This window comes from Rattus norvegicus, chromosome 13 (assembly GCF_021556685.1).
Source record: "Rattus norvegicus strain SHRSP/BbbUtx chromosome 13, alternate assembly SHRSP_T2T, whole genome shotgun sequence".
NCBI classification, from domain to species: domain Eukaryota; kingdom Metazoa; phylum Chordata; class Mammalia; order Rodentia; family Muridae; genus Rattus; species Rattus norvegicus.
In genome coordinates this window covers 39,490,093-39,504,826 of record NC_141546.1, presented here as the reverse complement: position 1 = coordinate 39,504,826, position 14,734 = coordinate 39,490,093, and the positions used below count along the sequence as shown (strand labels likewise).

General features: G+C 43.2%; 1 long non-coding RNA gene across 1 annotated transcript; it reads right to left on the bottom strand.

Annotated features, from left to right (window-relative positions):
* Positions 1–2,250: 2,250 nt before the first annotated feature.
* On the bottom strand, positions 2,251–8,225 carry LOC148001584 (uncharacterized). The gene is made up of 3 exons (XR_015636343.1): positions 8,165–8,225; positions 5,842–6,012; positions 2,251–3,417 (listed from the first exon to the last, which is right to left on the bottom strand). It is a non-coding gene; the product is annotated as an uncharacterized LOC148001584 (long non-coding RNA).
* Positions 8,226–14,734: the final 6,509 nt, after the last annotated feature.

The following is a 14,734-nucleotide window of genomic DNA, read 5'->3' as shown; positions in this document are numbered from 1 at the left end:
CCTTACTGAGTTGAACTTAGTGAGCCTTGGCGCCCCAGGTAGTGGTGTTAGGAGTTGATGAGACTTCAGGGACTTACACTCCAGGGAGTTCTCATTTTGATGGGACTGAACAGTCACCAGTGTAGTGGGTTAGTACAGAGGCCACCCCTGGATTTTGCCTCCTTCCATTTGGGGATAATTTTAGATTTATGGGATGGTTTCAAAGATAGAATAGGGAATTTCTGGGACATTCTCACCCAGGTTCCCCTGTTGCTGACATCAAATAGTAGCCAGGTAATTTGTCAAAATTACAAACCCTGCATTAGTGGGCTGGGGAGAAGCTGAGTTGGTAGAGAACTGGCCCGGTGGACACAGAGCACAAACTCCCAGTTTTTTTTTTTTTTTCTGTTCTCAGGATCAAAGTAACTGAGGATGAGTGAGGTGGTACAAGCTTGTAATCTGAGCATTTCGGCAGGAGGATTGTGAGTTCAAGATCAGCTACATAAGGAGTCAGAGGTTGTCTTGGGATATCTGAGACTCAGAGAAAAGAGAAGAAAGGAAAGAAGAACTGGATGAACAAATGAACTGCCATTTATCATTTAGTATTAACTGACCTCAGGACTGTTTTTTTGAGTTCTATTAGCTTTGTGGTTACTCTGCCTTTGTTCTCTCAGAATCTCATCCAATTAAGTCTTTCTTAGTTTGGGTAAGTATGCAAAATTATAGCTTTTTAATATCACATTATCAAATTTGCAAAAAAATATATAAATTGATGTGAAATTTAAGTGACTGTAGATGCCAAGACTTTCCAAAGGTTCCAACACAAAAATGACTTAACCCTGATGTTGTGATGGTCCTGGTGCTGTGATGGTCCTGGTGCTGTGATGGTCCCGGTGCTGTGATGGTCCTGGTGCTGTGATGGTCCCGGTGCTGTAATGGTCCTGATGCTGTGATGGTCCTGGTGCTGTGATGGTCCTGGTGCTGTGATGGTCCTGGTGCTGTGATGGTCCTGGTGCTGTGATGGTCCCAGTGCTGTGATGGTTCTGATGCTGTGATGGTGGCCTAAAGCACCGGCCAGTGGTGCTTAGAGCGAAGCAGCAGGGAAACAGAGGGAGTGTATTTTGTGCAAGGTATCAGGTGAAGATGTCATTTCAAGAAAAGCAGTAGTAGAGTAATATCCAGGACAAAGTATTTGCAACAATTTAAGAAATATTAAAGATAAAAAAACCCTGGATTTGATCAAGCTCACAGGAAAGTCACCCAACAAAGCACTATGTTTTATGTGAAAAGTTCCAAACTCTCTCAGAAGTTGATTTGTTTTATGTGTTAGTCGTCCTTCTGAAAGTGTGTGTGTTATGTGTATGTGTGTGCTCAGGAGTGCAAGTGAGGAGGGGAGAGGAGAAAGTCAGGTCTGAGTTGCAGGTAACTGTGAACTGTCCAGCTTGGGTTCTGGGAACTATTTGGATCCTCTGCAAGAACACCAAGTGCTCTTAATTATCAAACCGTCTCTCCAGGCTACAGTTCCAAATTCAGAAAACAGGCAAGTCAACAATGTTGTCATCTTCTCTCACAAAACATTCTCAATTTAATATTTTTTGATCATTACTATTATGACATTATTTAAAAAAACCCTTAGGAATCATTAGAAAAGTTAATGGAGAACACAGTTAATTTATGCCTAATAAGGTTATAAAAATGTTTCTTAATAAGTCATCATGATAGTTCAGTGGATAAAAGCACTTTCAGAATACACAAGGCCTGAGCTGAGGTCCTCTGACTTCCAAACACCCACAGTGTACATACACACACACACACACACACATTAGATACATGCACACATAGATACACACAGATACACGGTGACACACATGTCACACAAACAGACTCACAAACCCATCTCACACATACACATCACACACATGCATACATAAACTGACACACATGTCGCACATACACATCACATGTATTGACACACACATCACACATACAGACACAGATACATCACAAGTACACACATTTCACACCTGTACCTCACAACCACACATACCACAAGCACACATGCACACAATAGCGCTTTTATGTATTTTTCAAGTTCTTTTAAAGAGATGCAAGTTATAGCTGCAGCGCTTTGAGCCAGTGCAGATAAATGCACGGGCCGGACTAACATTCAAAGTAGAGCAAGTGTGTCACAGTGGTTAGGATCTGGATCAGGTCTTTCCAGGTTTTTGGCCTTTTTAGCTAAAGAATTGAAAACAAAAGCTCACACACATTCAAAAGAGAAGCAAGTAGCTTTATTTGGAGCCAATTAGTAGTGCAGGTTAGAGAAGAAGACACTGCCAAGCTTAGCAGCAGGACACATATAAGAACTCTTGGGGATCCAGGCTGCAGAATGGGGGTCTTTCTATGGGGTCTGAGGAAGTAGTGGCTGATTATAAAGTGGCATGATTTGGGTGGTTCTCTACTTTGATGGAAACATTAGGTCAAATATTCCTTTCTTCTTATAGCTCATGACCCTTCCCATGATTCATGTGGTTTTCCTCATGTGCACACCCAATTATGCATAGGCATTGGATGGTAGATAAGGGACTCACCCTGAAAGGTTATTAGAGGGCACAGTTTTGCATTTGTGTTCATGTACCCAAACCAGTTCAGGACAGACAGGTCCTTCCATTCTTCAGACCCGGTCATACTAGAACTCTATTTGAATATAGAAACTGTCTAAATGTGATTGTTTCCTGGTATGAAGAAAGTTATTGCTATTTATTGTTCAAAGATGGGAGGACGCGCAGCCCTGCAGAGGTGGGAGTGGATTGAGGGTTCTGAGATGGCTAGCTGTACTGTTTGGAAAGGAGTGTGTGTGTGTGCATACTGCGTAAAGGAACCAGGTTGCCGGGGCATTGCAGATGGGGAGTACTGCATAACTATAAGCAGACATGGTCTCAGAGTATAAAACTGCTTCCTGTGCCTACCTGCCTCAGATGCCACCAAGTATTGCCAATGGGAGTGAAAGAACTTTTTAAATAATGGCAAGGAAATGTATGTTCTGTCACCTACTGCTAATTAATAATCACTCAAAATGCAGTGAACTCCACCCGAAGCAACTTGGGATTTCTCGACTTCTTGTGAGTTGGTCATTTGTTCAATGTAGTGAACGCAATCATAACCGTGCTCTGGCAGACTTTAGCTGCGGGTGAATCTGTATGCGCTTCGTTTTTCCTCCTTGCGGTCTTTGTTTCCTTTTGGCCTGTCATCGTTCAGGAGCCACACCCAAGAACGCTTCAACTGGGCTGGGTTCCAAGGAAGCAAAGACAGTCAGTCTGAAGGCAGTGAGAGAGTGGGGGCCCCTTCTTGCAGGCTCATGGGATCCAACTGTGCCTGTTTCTTCCCAACGCCATGGTCAAGGAGATTATAGGTGTGCCTTGGTGTCATAAACATGAGCTTTTAAAAAAGTGGAAAAAAGCCGATGAGATGGCTCAATGGTTAAAGGCAAACACTGCTTTTTTCAGAAGCCCAGTGTTCAGTTCCCAAACGCTGGCATCCAGTTCCTGATACAGGATGTGGACAGTCACAGACACATACATATTCGGGGCTCGTACAGCTTTCTGATGGACATTTAGTTTCTTTCTCCTGCTTTTCTGTTTCAAACACAGTGCAGCGTATATGCCATCCTTACATAACTAGAGAAGTCACGGGTATGGAATGATACAGTCAGAGGGAAGGGGCTTTCACGGCTAAATTACCATGAAGAAACTGCTACACTTGTTCACGCCCGTGGTGTTTGGAGCTTATATTTAATTTTCTTTTAGACTTATTTGATTTCTTTAAGTATATGTATGTGGGGGAGTGTCTTAGGGTTTCCTTTGCTCTGAAGAGACATGTTTTTTGTTGCTCTCTCTGCTGGTTAGGTTTTTGGACACATGCTAAAGTCATCAGAGAAGAAGGAACTTTAATAAAGAAAATGTCTGGGCAGGAAAGGGGAGGTGGTTGAGGAGGGGAACACCCTTATAGAAGAGTGAGGGATGGGATGGGGGATTATGTCCGGGAAACTGGGAAAGGGAATAACATTTGAAATGTAAATTAAAAAATATTTAATTAAAGAAAGAAGGCACTGTAAATGTTCAATAAATGATGTCACTTACAAGAGAAAAAAGAAATAAAATAAAGTCACAACAGAGAATGGCAACTCCAAATAAAACCCTACAGGTTCTGCTGATTCTCCCGTCACAGGAGAGTTTTATTTTAAAAGAGTCACCTTAAACTGCAAGGACGTCAGTTAAACGTCACAATGAAACATGCCAAAGGAGAAGCCATGTTGTTGGATGCCCCACACACCTCAAACCCACCCTTGCTCACCGTCTGTGCCCCCCTTTTTTCCTTTTTCCTTTTTATTAAACAAAAGAAAGTAGACAGATACATGTTAGTAAATGCTGACTGTCTGCGTTCCCATAAAGTATAATCTCTGAGCCCAATATACAGAGAAAAGAAAAAGCTAGAATTCTATGCCCTACACACAGGGGCCTTGCACCAGCCTCCAGCAGAGCCAAGGGAACTGGAGGGCTTTTCTTTCTTCCCACAGAGCATGGTGGTGGTGTTGAACCCACAGTTTGAGACAAGAAAGGATAAAAATGAATTTAGGACAGAAATGTGGAGAGTCTTTTCCTGTTGTATTTTGCTCAAGATATTTTCCCCCAAATTAGCTGAGAACCATGATGTTGAGACCTCAAAATCAGGGTGACTAAGCACAGAGGGACTGGGAGGAAAAGACTGTAACTTGCTCCCAGGGACCTGAGAAAATTAAAAATAAAAAGAAAAGAAAAAATGAAGAAAGAAAATGGCTCCATCTGATTGGCCTATGTTTGGCCTATTTGAGTCTGTGGGGCATGTTCTTGATTAATCGTTGGTATGTGGAGTGGAGCAGATCACTGTATGTGGTATCCTCCTGATAAGGTGGTCCTCGGTTGTACAAAAAAAGCAAACTTATAAACTGTTTTGTATGGTTGAGGCCTGTGTGGAACAGGCTTTCCTCTGTTCATGTTAGCTTGCCCCTAATTATTGTTCTTGTTCAGCTCATATTGAGGATTCCTATCAATGAGACTTTATGATTATGGATTCTGAAAGTCTCACAGCAAACTCTAATGTCCTTCTGGTCCTCAGAGTCTTTCTACCCTCTCTCTCTGCATGATCCTGAGCCTTAGGTATGACAGTTATATCATAGATATGTGCACTGTGCTGGAAAAGTCATCTTTCCCAAAGAAGGGCATGCCAGAGATGGCCATTTCTGGTGCCAAGTAGTTAACCCATGAAAACATTTGTCTAAGTAACATTTTATAGGCTGAACGGGGTTACTTATGCACTTAAGAATCTATGGTCAGTGGTGGTGGTGAATCTCTTTAACCCCAGCACTCGGAGAGGCAGAGGCAAGTAGATCTTGGGTTCAAGGCCAGCCTGGTCTACAAAGCAAGTTCCAAGGCAACTAGAGCTACACAGAGAAATCCTATCTTGAAAGTAAAAAAAAAAAAATCTATGTATGTATGCTATGACAATTAATAAAAAAAGAGGCATAAACTTGTAAAAGAGAAAGGGAGGGTCTATGGGAGAGTTTTAGAGGGAAAAATGGAAGAGGAAAAATATAATTATGATCTCATAAGTATAAGAAATAATTAAACAAAAAGAATGAAATGTTTGGCTGTTATTGTAATAAAACGTTGAAACTCAAATAAAATAAAAAAGCAAGCTGATCAAGCTATGCAAACAAGCCAAAAAGTAGGTTTCTCCATGGCCTCTGCTTCGGTTCTGGCCTCCAGCTTCCTCTCTTGGCTTTCTTTGATGGTTGGTTGTAGGTAAGTGTTGTGGGTTACTCACCACCGATGGCTGAAGCCAATTGCAAGTCTTCCTTAGCCTGCCAGAGACCACACTGGGTGTTCAGGATCACAGTGTAGCCCCGAGCCTCGCCCAGGGTGAGATTTTAAACACAAAACCCATGTTATGGGTTGACAAACTTCAGTTAGCAAGAACAGTTAGCCAGAAGCGGAACTACAAAAACAAAAACGCAAGGTGAGTACATTAGAGACTTTCCCAGGACTATGGGCTTTGATGGATTAGGCTTCTGTTTTAGTTTTGGCGGGTTGTGCTACCTACAAGCGGAGTTTTACAGCCCGAATGGCAATTCTATCATGGAGTCAGTTGTGCTAAGGTCTTGTGGAGGTGGGGGCAGGGGTAACTAAGCTCTGGGTCCTGTTATATAAGCTGAATAGATCCTTTCATGCTTTTGAGTATGTTATTTATCACAGAAATAAAAAACCTGGACACTCTCTGCGATGGCTAATCTTGGCTGTCAACTTGCCTACATCTGGAATTAGCTCAAACCCAAGCAATGCCTGTGAGGGATTTTCTGTAATTATTTGAGGTGGGAAGACCCACTCTAAATCTCAGCTACACCTATCTTTAAAAGGACATGGAATAAAGAGAGGAGTTTTGCTTTTTGCCTACATGCCGTCTCTCTTGCTGGCAAGTTCATCTATTTCAATGCCGAGTTATCCCTTTGCTGGTATCAGACCCTGTTCAGGATTCCATGGAGACTGAAGAGCAGGAGCTCTCTAGGAATTCCCTGGGCTGCCAGCACCAGATAGGGGCTGCTGAGACCAGATGTTTCTTGGACTGAACAACTACTGTATTCATGGTTTTCCATTGTGAGACCCATTATTAGACTATCCAGACCACAGCCTGTAAACTACTCTAATGTCATACGCACTCACACGCATTCATTTTATCAGTTCTGTTACATTAGAGAATCCTGACTAATTCAGTCTCATTTAAATTTAGCTGGTGAAAGGAAAAACTACCATTTATCAATACTAATCACACATTTCTGAGACTAAAGATGAGGGATTTCCTTCCTTGTGTAACTAACTAATTCTTACAAGACCAACTGGGTGTCTAGAATTAACATCTTCCCCTTCTCAAGTTAAGTGATTTGTTAGAAAGGATGCAAACCCAGAGGAAGTTTGCTTCACATTTTTAATTTACCATAAAAGAAAATATAAAAACTGCAAGTGAAATTTGAGAGGGAAAAAGATTTGCAGGGTGAGGTGTAAGGGTTGGGGCTCAAGCCTCCCTGTTCACTCCAGGATCACCATTCATTCCCCAGAAGGAATCTGGCCAGCCCTGTGTTTATCTATCTATCTATCTATCTATCTATCTATCTATCTATCTATCTATCTATCTATCTATCTATCTATCTACTATCTATCCATCCATTTCACCCACTCATCCTTCCTTCCTTCCTTCCTTCCTTCCTTCCTTCCTTCCTTATGCCAGGAAGCATTTGTGAACCCCAAAGACCACCAAGGAATCAACTCCAATGCAATTGCATCAGGGATTCTTTATTCAAGCTCAAGCTCGGGCAATACTGCAGTCCCTGTCTCCACTTCCTCAGTGCTGGGATCACAGACCCGCTTCACCACGCTCACTGTATGCCCTGTTGATGAGTGAATGAAGGGCTTTGGGCATGCTTGGCAAGCCCTCTGTCACCTGAACTGTACTGTTAGCCTCTTTGGAAGTTTATATAAACCTGTTATAGGCAGAGGCTGACTAATCAAATCATTGACCATTGGTGGATGGATTTATTCTCTAGCTCTTCTTCTTTCCCTAGAGGTCTGGGGTAGGACCAAAGTTCCAACCTTTCAATCATGCAGTTGGTTTTCTTGTTATTTTGTCTTTTTTTTTTTTTTCGGAGCTGAGGACCGAATGAACCCAGGGCCTTGCGCTTGCTAGGCAAGGGCTCTACCACTGAGCTAAATCCCCAACCCCCACAGTTGGTTTTCTTGTCGGCTAGCTCCACCCATAGGGACTTTCCAAGAGTTATATAACCAACATAAATTCAGTTTTGAGTGAAAGGAATTGTTATGGATCACAAAGGAAGATTCTTTCATCTCTGTAACTTAAGATCCCCCACTCCCCAAGCGTTCAGAGCAGGAACTGGTACAGAATACACACACACACACACACACACACACACACACACACACACACACACACTCACACAGAGGGAGAGAGAGAGACAGAGACAGAGAGACAGAGAGATAATCTATAGCACAACCGAGCACCTCTGTTTTATCTGATAATCATATTTCTATATATTCTAAAGGTCAAAGCCAATCATTCCAAGATAAAGAAGTAAGATTACCTTGAAAGGCATGAGTGCCTTGTGTTTAGGGAAGAGGGAGGAGTTCCCAGTGGCTCACTCTAAGAAAAGCACACTAAAGCAAAAGCAGTGTGTATTGGTTGCTTTTCTGTATGCCAGCCAAGAAGAAATTTAATGGAGGAAGGGTTACTGTTGACTCACTGCTTGAGAAGGTATTCAGGCCTTTATGCCAGGGAAGGCATGCTGGCAAGAGCAGGCTATGGCTGATCACATCCTGCCCACGTCAGGAAGCAGAAAGTGGGTGCTGGGCTATAAACCTAAAGGCAACTAGGCATGGAACAACACATCTGTAACCCCAGTACTGAGGAGGGCAGGTGAATCTCGGTGATGTGTTCAAAGCCAGCCTGGTCTACACAGTGGGTTCCAGCTAGCTAGGTCTATACAGAAAGACCCTGTCTTAAACAAACAAATAACAGCAACAACAGAAGTTGAAGTCCTATCTTCTACTTCCTCCAGAGATTCTCTCTCTCCTTAAGCTTCTACAGTCTTCCCTGTGCCTTTAACTGGGGACCAAGTAATCAAACACAAGAGCTTTTGGGAGACATTTATCATGTAAACTGTAATATTTTTGTATTACAGTTTGGTCCCTAAAAGTGTATCCCAAGCTCTGGAATTAAACACATGTACTACCAAGCTGGTCCAGTTTAGATCTAAATTTACTCCCAAAGGTCATGTGCTAACCCTTGATTGGTTGCCAACTGGTGGGTTTGGGGGAAAGTGACTGAACCATCCTCAATGGATAAATCTACTGACTTGGGTTTATAATTTGATGGGATAGTGAGAAATTATAGAAGCAGAAAGTAAAACCTACTTAAAAGGATCGTGGCCTTGGGGATATACCCTGATGGATTATAATAAATTGTTCTCAGCCCCCCTGCTCTCCTGGTGTCTCTGTTTCCTGGCTTCCTCCAGGTTATGGCCTTGCTGATATTTACCAGCTCTTGTCTATGGAGACACGGGTGGAGACACAGGCCTGGGGATGACTGCAGCAGCAAAGAGAATGGGAGGTGGAGAGTTTGTCTGTAGAGACAGCTGAGTGGCTGATGCACTAGAACAGAAGAGCTCGGTGCGCAATGAAGAGTCAGAGTGGTTGAGGATATTTGGGAAAGCAAATCAGAGCAAGGGCCAAGGTTATCTACACTGGAACCTTGGCCTCATGCTCCAGGCTCCTACTTTAGCTGGCTGTTTCCAGGTTCTGGGGCAGGGCTGAGAGTTCTGTGGTCAACATTTTGTACAGGAACAAAGTACATAGAGATGTTGCTGCCCTCTTGTGATAAAGTCAGAGGGTTTCCAATCCTACATTCCTCCTTCTTTCTTGGCTTGGGTAGGGCCATAGGAGACACAGCCTGACTCTACTGCCTGTTTTAGAGGTATTCATTTCCCAGATGCCCCAGCCCACTGGCACCACACCATGGCCCAGAGAGAACACCACAAGTGTCGCTGGCCTAAGGGATAGGATGGCAAGAACTCCAGGAGGCCAACAAGAGCCCCAGGAGGCCAACAAGCCACAGGCTTTACACTCACAGCTTTGGTGAACCAGAGCCAGGATGCTACTGGGTCAGCACAATGGCCACATTGCCCTTCTTAAAGCCTTCAGTTCTGTCAACATTCATGGCCAAGTTCCTGGCCTCAAACCAAAGGTTTGCAATGAAACCTTTGAAATTGTGATCCAAAATAAAACTTTCCTCCTCTAAGTTTTACCTGAGGCAATTTGTCACAGAAATGGAGAGCTGGCACATTTTAATAATATGAACTCCCCTAAATAGACACTAATTTCAGTTCTAGGGATACAAACCAAGTAAAAGACACAACTTGACTGGGCTAACTTAGTCGGGAAGTCACTTGCCTTGCAAGCTGAGGAACTGAGTTTGAGTTTGGTCAACAAAAACCAGGAGAGAGAGAGAGAGAGAGAGAGAGAGAGAGAGAGAGAGAGAGAGAGAGAGAGAGAGAGAGAGATTAGAGACAACTCAGGAGTGTTGAGGTATTCCAGGTCAATGAGACACAAGAGTAATAGTAGTAGTAGTAGTAGTAGTAGTAGTAGTAGTAGTAGTAGTAGTAGTAGTAGTACTAGTACTAGTACTAGTAGTAGTAGTAGTAGTAATTATGGCAGATGGCACCTAATACCCGAAGGTTGTTCTTTGACCTTTACATGCACACATACATGCACCTGGACACACAGGCACATACACACAGAAGTCACAAGTATGTTCATTTTAGAGTCTTTTACAACAGTTAAACACAAAAGAACTTGGATATATAAAGATAAAACATAAAAACACTAAATTATGTTTCATCCATGTGAAGACGGTATGGGACAGTTAAAGGTGATACAGTAGAGCTGGAGAGATGGCTCAGCACTTAAAAGCACTTGCTGCAAAATCATGAGGACCAGAGTTTGGGTTCTAGCACCCACATAATAAGCCAGGCATCTATGCAAATGCCTGTAACTCGAGCTCCAAGGGAGGCAGAGACAGAAAGATGTTGGGGTTCACTGGCTTTCAGCCTGCCACAGAAGAAGAGGCCAAGAGTGACAGGACATTGAAGCCATCTTCTACCTGCCATACGTGCATGTGTGCATGTGAACACAAGTGTGCAGACGCACACACACACACACACACATGCACAAACACTTGCACACACAAAAATATAAATCCTTTTACAATATGTATGTTAGTGTTGTAAAAAGTTCTGTAGTTACAAGTTTTTATTGCTCTTGAGGAGGACCTAAGTTTAGTTCCCAGAATCCTGTTGGGTGCCTTGCAGCTGCCTGTAACTTCCAATCCAAGGGATCTGACTCCCTCTGCTGGTCTCCATAGTTATCTGCACTCTTGGGCTCAAGCACACCCACAAATACATATAAATACATACATACATATATATATATACATACATACATAAATACATACATAAATATCATTTTTAAATGACTTAGATATATTTTTAATATATATTCCTAGCTGGGAAGGGTGGTATGCCTTTAATCCCAGCATTTGGTAGGTAGAGATGGGTTCATATCTGTAAATTCAAGCCAGTTTGGTCTACAAAGAGAGTTGTAACAGGCAGGACTCAGTTACATGAGAAATCCTGTCTTAAACAAACAAAGAAGACTATATATCTCTTTGAATCCTGTCTACTTTAAAAATTACTTATTAAGCTCCGGTATGTGCACAGTGCTAAGCTGGAACCTGAGGGGGTTAAAAACAACACAGTTAATCTCTGACCTCAAGGATCTCAGACATCAAAGGAGCAAGGATAGCAGTAGACAGAGACTCACACATTTGAGTGAATGATGCTTAGTCTAATAATTACTATGATGGAAAGTTACTGGGTGATCGTCAATCATTGAGGAACTTGGTCTGCTGGAGGCTGACTTAGGGGAAGGGGTAGAAAGTAAAGGTAAAGGAGGGGGGAGGAGCAGAGAGATTTGGAGAATATATTCATTTCCTTGAAAAATGATACTGTATAATACACAGTTAGGTGTTTTTGCTGATTGGCCCATTTGGAGACTGTGTATGATTTAGACTTACAGGTTGGAGGAGTTTGAGGGAGGCTGGCTTTGGATATGTGTATTTGGGAGTCTCCAGCTATTAGTCAAGAAAATGGATAGCAAAATAAGAAAACAAGAATCACAGAGTGTCATGGGATCCAACAGTTGTAAAAGAGAGAGAGCAGGGACTAGGGAGATGGCTTAGTGGTTAAGAGCACATCTTATGTAATCATGAGGACCAGAGCTTGAATCCCAGTGCCCATGTGACAAGCCAGGTGTTCCCTGCACCCATGTAACAAGCCAGGAGCCCCAAGCACCCATGAGACAAGCCAGGTGTCCCATGTTCCCATGTGACAAGCCAAGCCAGGAGTCCCCAGGTACACATGAGACAAGCCAGGTGTCCCATGTACCCATGTGATAAGCCAGGAGTCCCATGTGTCCATGAGACAAGACAGGAGTCCCATGTACCCAGGTGACAAGTCAGGTGTCGCATGTGCCCATGTAACTCCAGCTCCTAGGGGATTGGAGACTGGAGGGATGGCTGGTTTCCACTGTAGCTGAGAAAACACAATCACTGAGTTTAGGGCAAGACTCTGCTTCACAGGAATAGGTGGAGAGTGACACAGAAGGGCTCCTGATGCTGCGAGGGAAGGAAGGGCACCTAACACAAGCCTTAAAGCCTGAGTTGAATCCCTAGAATCCATGGAAAGGTAGAAGGAGAGAAATGACTCTAACAAGTTATTCTCCCAGTACCACATGTGCACCACGGCACTTGCAACCTTCCCCATGCATTCCAGATATACAAGTGGTAATAATAACAACAATAATAATATACTATGTATCATAAAATAATCAGAGACAGGCTGTCAATTTCGGCGAGCTAGCCAGTGCTTTTAAATCACTTATCTCACTGTACAGGACCTGTGTTCAGTTCCCAGCACCCACATTTGGCATCGTAAAACTCCCCTCTCTAAAGAACCTGACTCCGCCTTCTGGGCTCCAAAGGCACCCACACTCACAAAGGCCCTCTCTCTCTCTCTCTCTCTCTCTCTCTCTCTCTCTCTCTCACACACACACACACACACACACACACACACACACACACACACAGAGGCTGGACTAGTTTAGATCCATATCAGCTGTGATTAAGGGACCCTTTTGTCCACATCCTCAGCATCATTGGTTATTTTCTGACTGGGATGTGCCTTTCCCCAAGAGCCCATGAGGTTGAACAGTTTTCTATGTCTTCGCCAGCCATTTATACCTCATCTTTGAGAGCTGTCTATGTCTTTGGTGTACTTACTGTCCTGTTTCTTGCTATTTCTTTGAACTATTTACAAATCTTAGATATTAATCTGCTGTCCAATGTATATTCAGCAAAGATGTTTCCTCCCATTCTGTCTTTCCTGGAATAATTATAGGTTACAACATCTGTGAAGTGGACAACAGTCACAAATACGACGCCCAGTTTACAATGTATCCTGATATCAGAGGTATTTCAAAAGGTGGCTGGGTGTGGGTGACAGGGAGTGCCGTCAATCTCAGCTCTGCAGAGCTGAGGATCAAGAGTTCAGGGCCATCTGCATAGTGCAACCAAAGTTTTAATGCCTTCCTGAGCCATATACGTTCCTGCCTCAAAAAAAAAAAAAAAAAAAGAAAAAGAAAAAGAAAAAGAAAGAGAGAGAGAGAGAGAGAGAGAGAGAGAGAGAGAGAGAGAAAACTAGAAACAAAGAGCTACAGTTCAAAGTGTGAAGAGGGCAAAGATGTGTTTAGAGAATCAGTGAAGGAAAATCGGCACGCATTAAAAATGGACTCCAGGGCTGGAGAGGTGGCTCAGAGGTTAAGAACACTGACTGTTCTTTCAGAGATACTAAGTTCAATTCCCAGCAACCACAGGGTGGCTCACAACCATTGGTAATAGAGTCTGATGCCCTTTTCTGGTATGTCTGAAGACAGCTGTAGTGTAGACATATACATACATACATATATACATACATACATACATACATACATACATACATACATACATACGTCTTTTTGAGAAAGAAAGAAGGAAAGAAAGAAAGGAAGGAAGGAAGGAAAGAAAGAAAGAAAGAAAGAAAGAAAGAAAGAAAGAAAGAAAGAAAGAAAGGACTCCTTTTTTTTATTATTAACTTGAGTATTTCTTATTTACATTTCGAGTGTTATTCCCTTTCCCGGTTTACGGGCCAACATCCCCCTAACCCCTCCCCCTCCCCTTCTTTATTGGTGTTCCCCTCCCCATCCTCCCCCCATTGCCGCCCTCCCCCCAACAATCACGTTCACTGGGGGTTCAGTCTTAGCAGGACCCAAGGGCCTCCTTTTTTATAAAATGGATCATCCTGGGGCCAGTGGGGTAGCTTAGCAAGTAAAGGCTGTTGCTACTAAGTCTGACAAACTGAGTTCAATCTCTAGGATCCATAGAGAGAGAACCCAATCCTATGCTCTGGTTTCAGTAGGTGCGTGCGTGCGTGCGTGTGTGTGTGTGTGTGTGTGTGTGTGTGTGTGTGTGTGTGTGTGTGTGTGTGTTGGGTTTTCTTTTTGAAACAGGGTTTCTTTGTACAGCTCTGGCTGTCCTGGACCTCACTCTCTGTAGACCAGGCTAGCCTCAACCTCAAAGATCTGCCTGTCTCTGTCTCCTGAGTGCTGACATTAAAGGTACATGCCACCACCACCAGGTTCAAATAATGTATTTTTAAATGTGTCTCAGTTGTAACTCCTGCTCTCCTCTCAGCCCTTCCTTCCTGGACCAAGCCAACAGCCTGTCTGTGGTCATCACAGAAGCTTCCAAATGTCTCTACCTTTAACCTGTTCTCAGCCCCGTGTGCTCTAAGGTGGGCAGCTCTAGTCAGATGGTGCCATTAATGTATTCAAAATACTCACTCAGAAGTTACACAGATCTGTAAGACCTGAAACTTCTAGGTCTCTACAACCACATGACCTCCAGCAGCCTCCCCTTTTGCTGCCACCACCCCAGATGAGCTTTTTTCCAACACACTGCACAGGCTGAACTATATTGGCAAGTCTGTCCCCAAAATGCTGCAAGG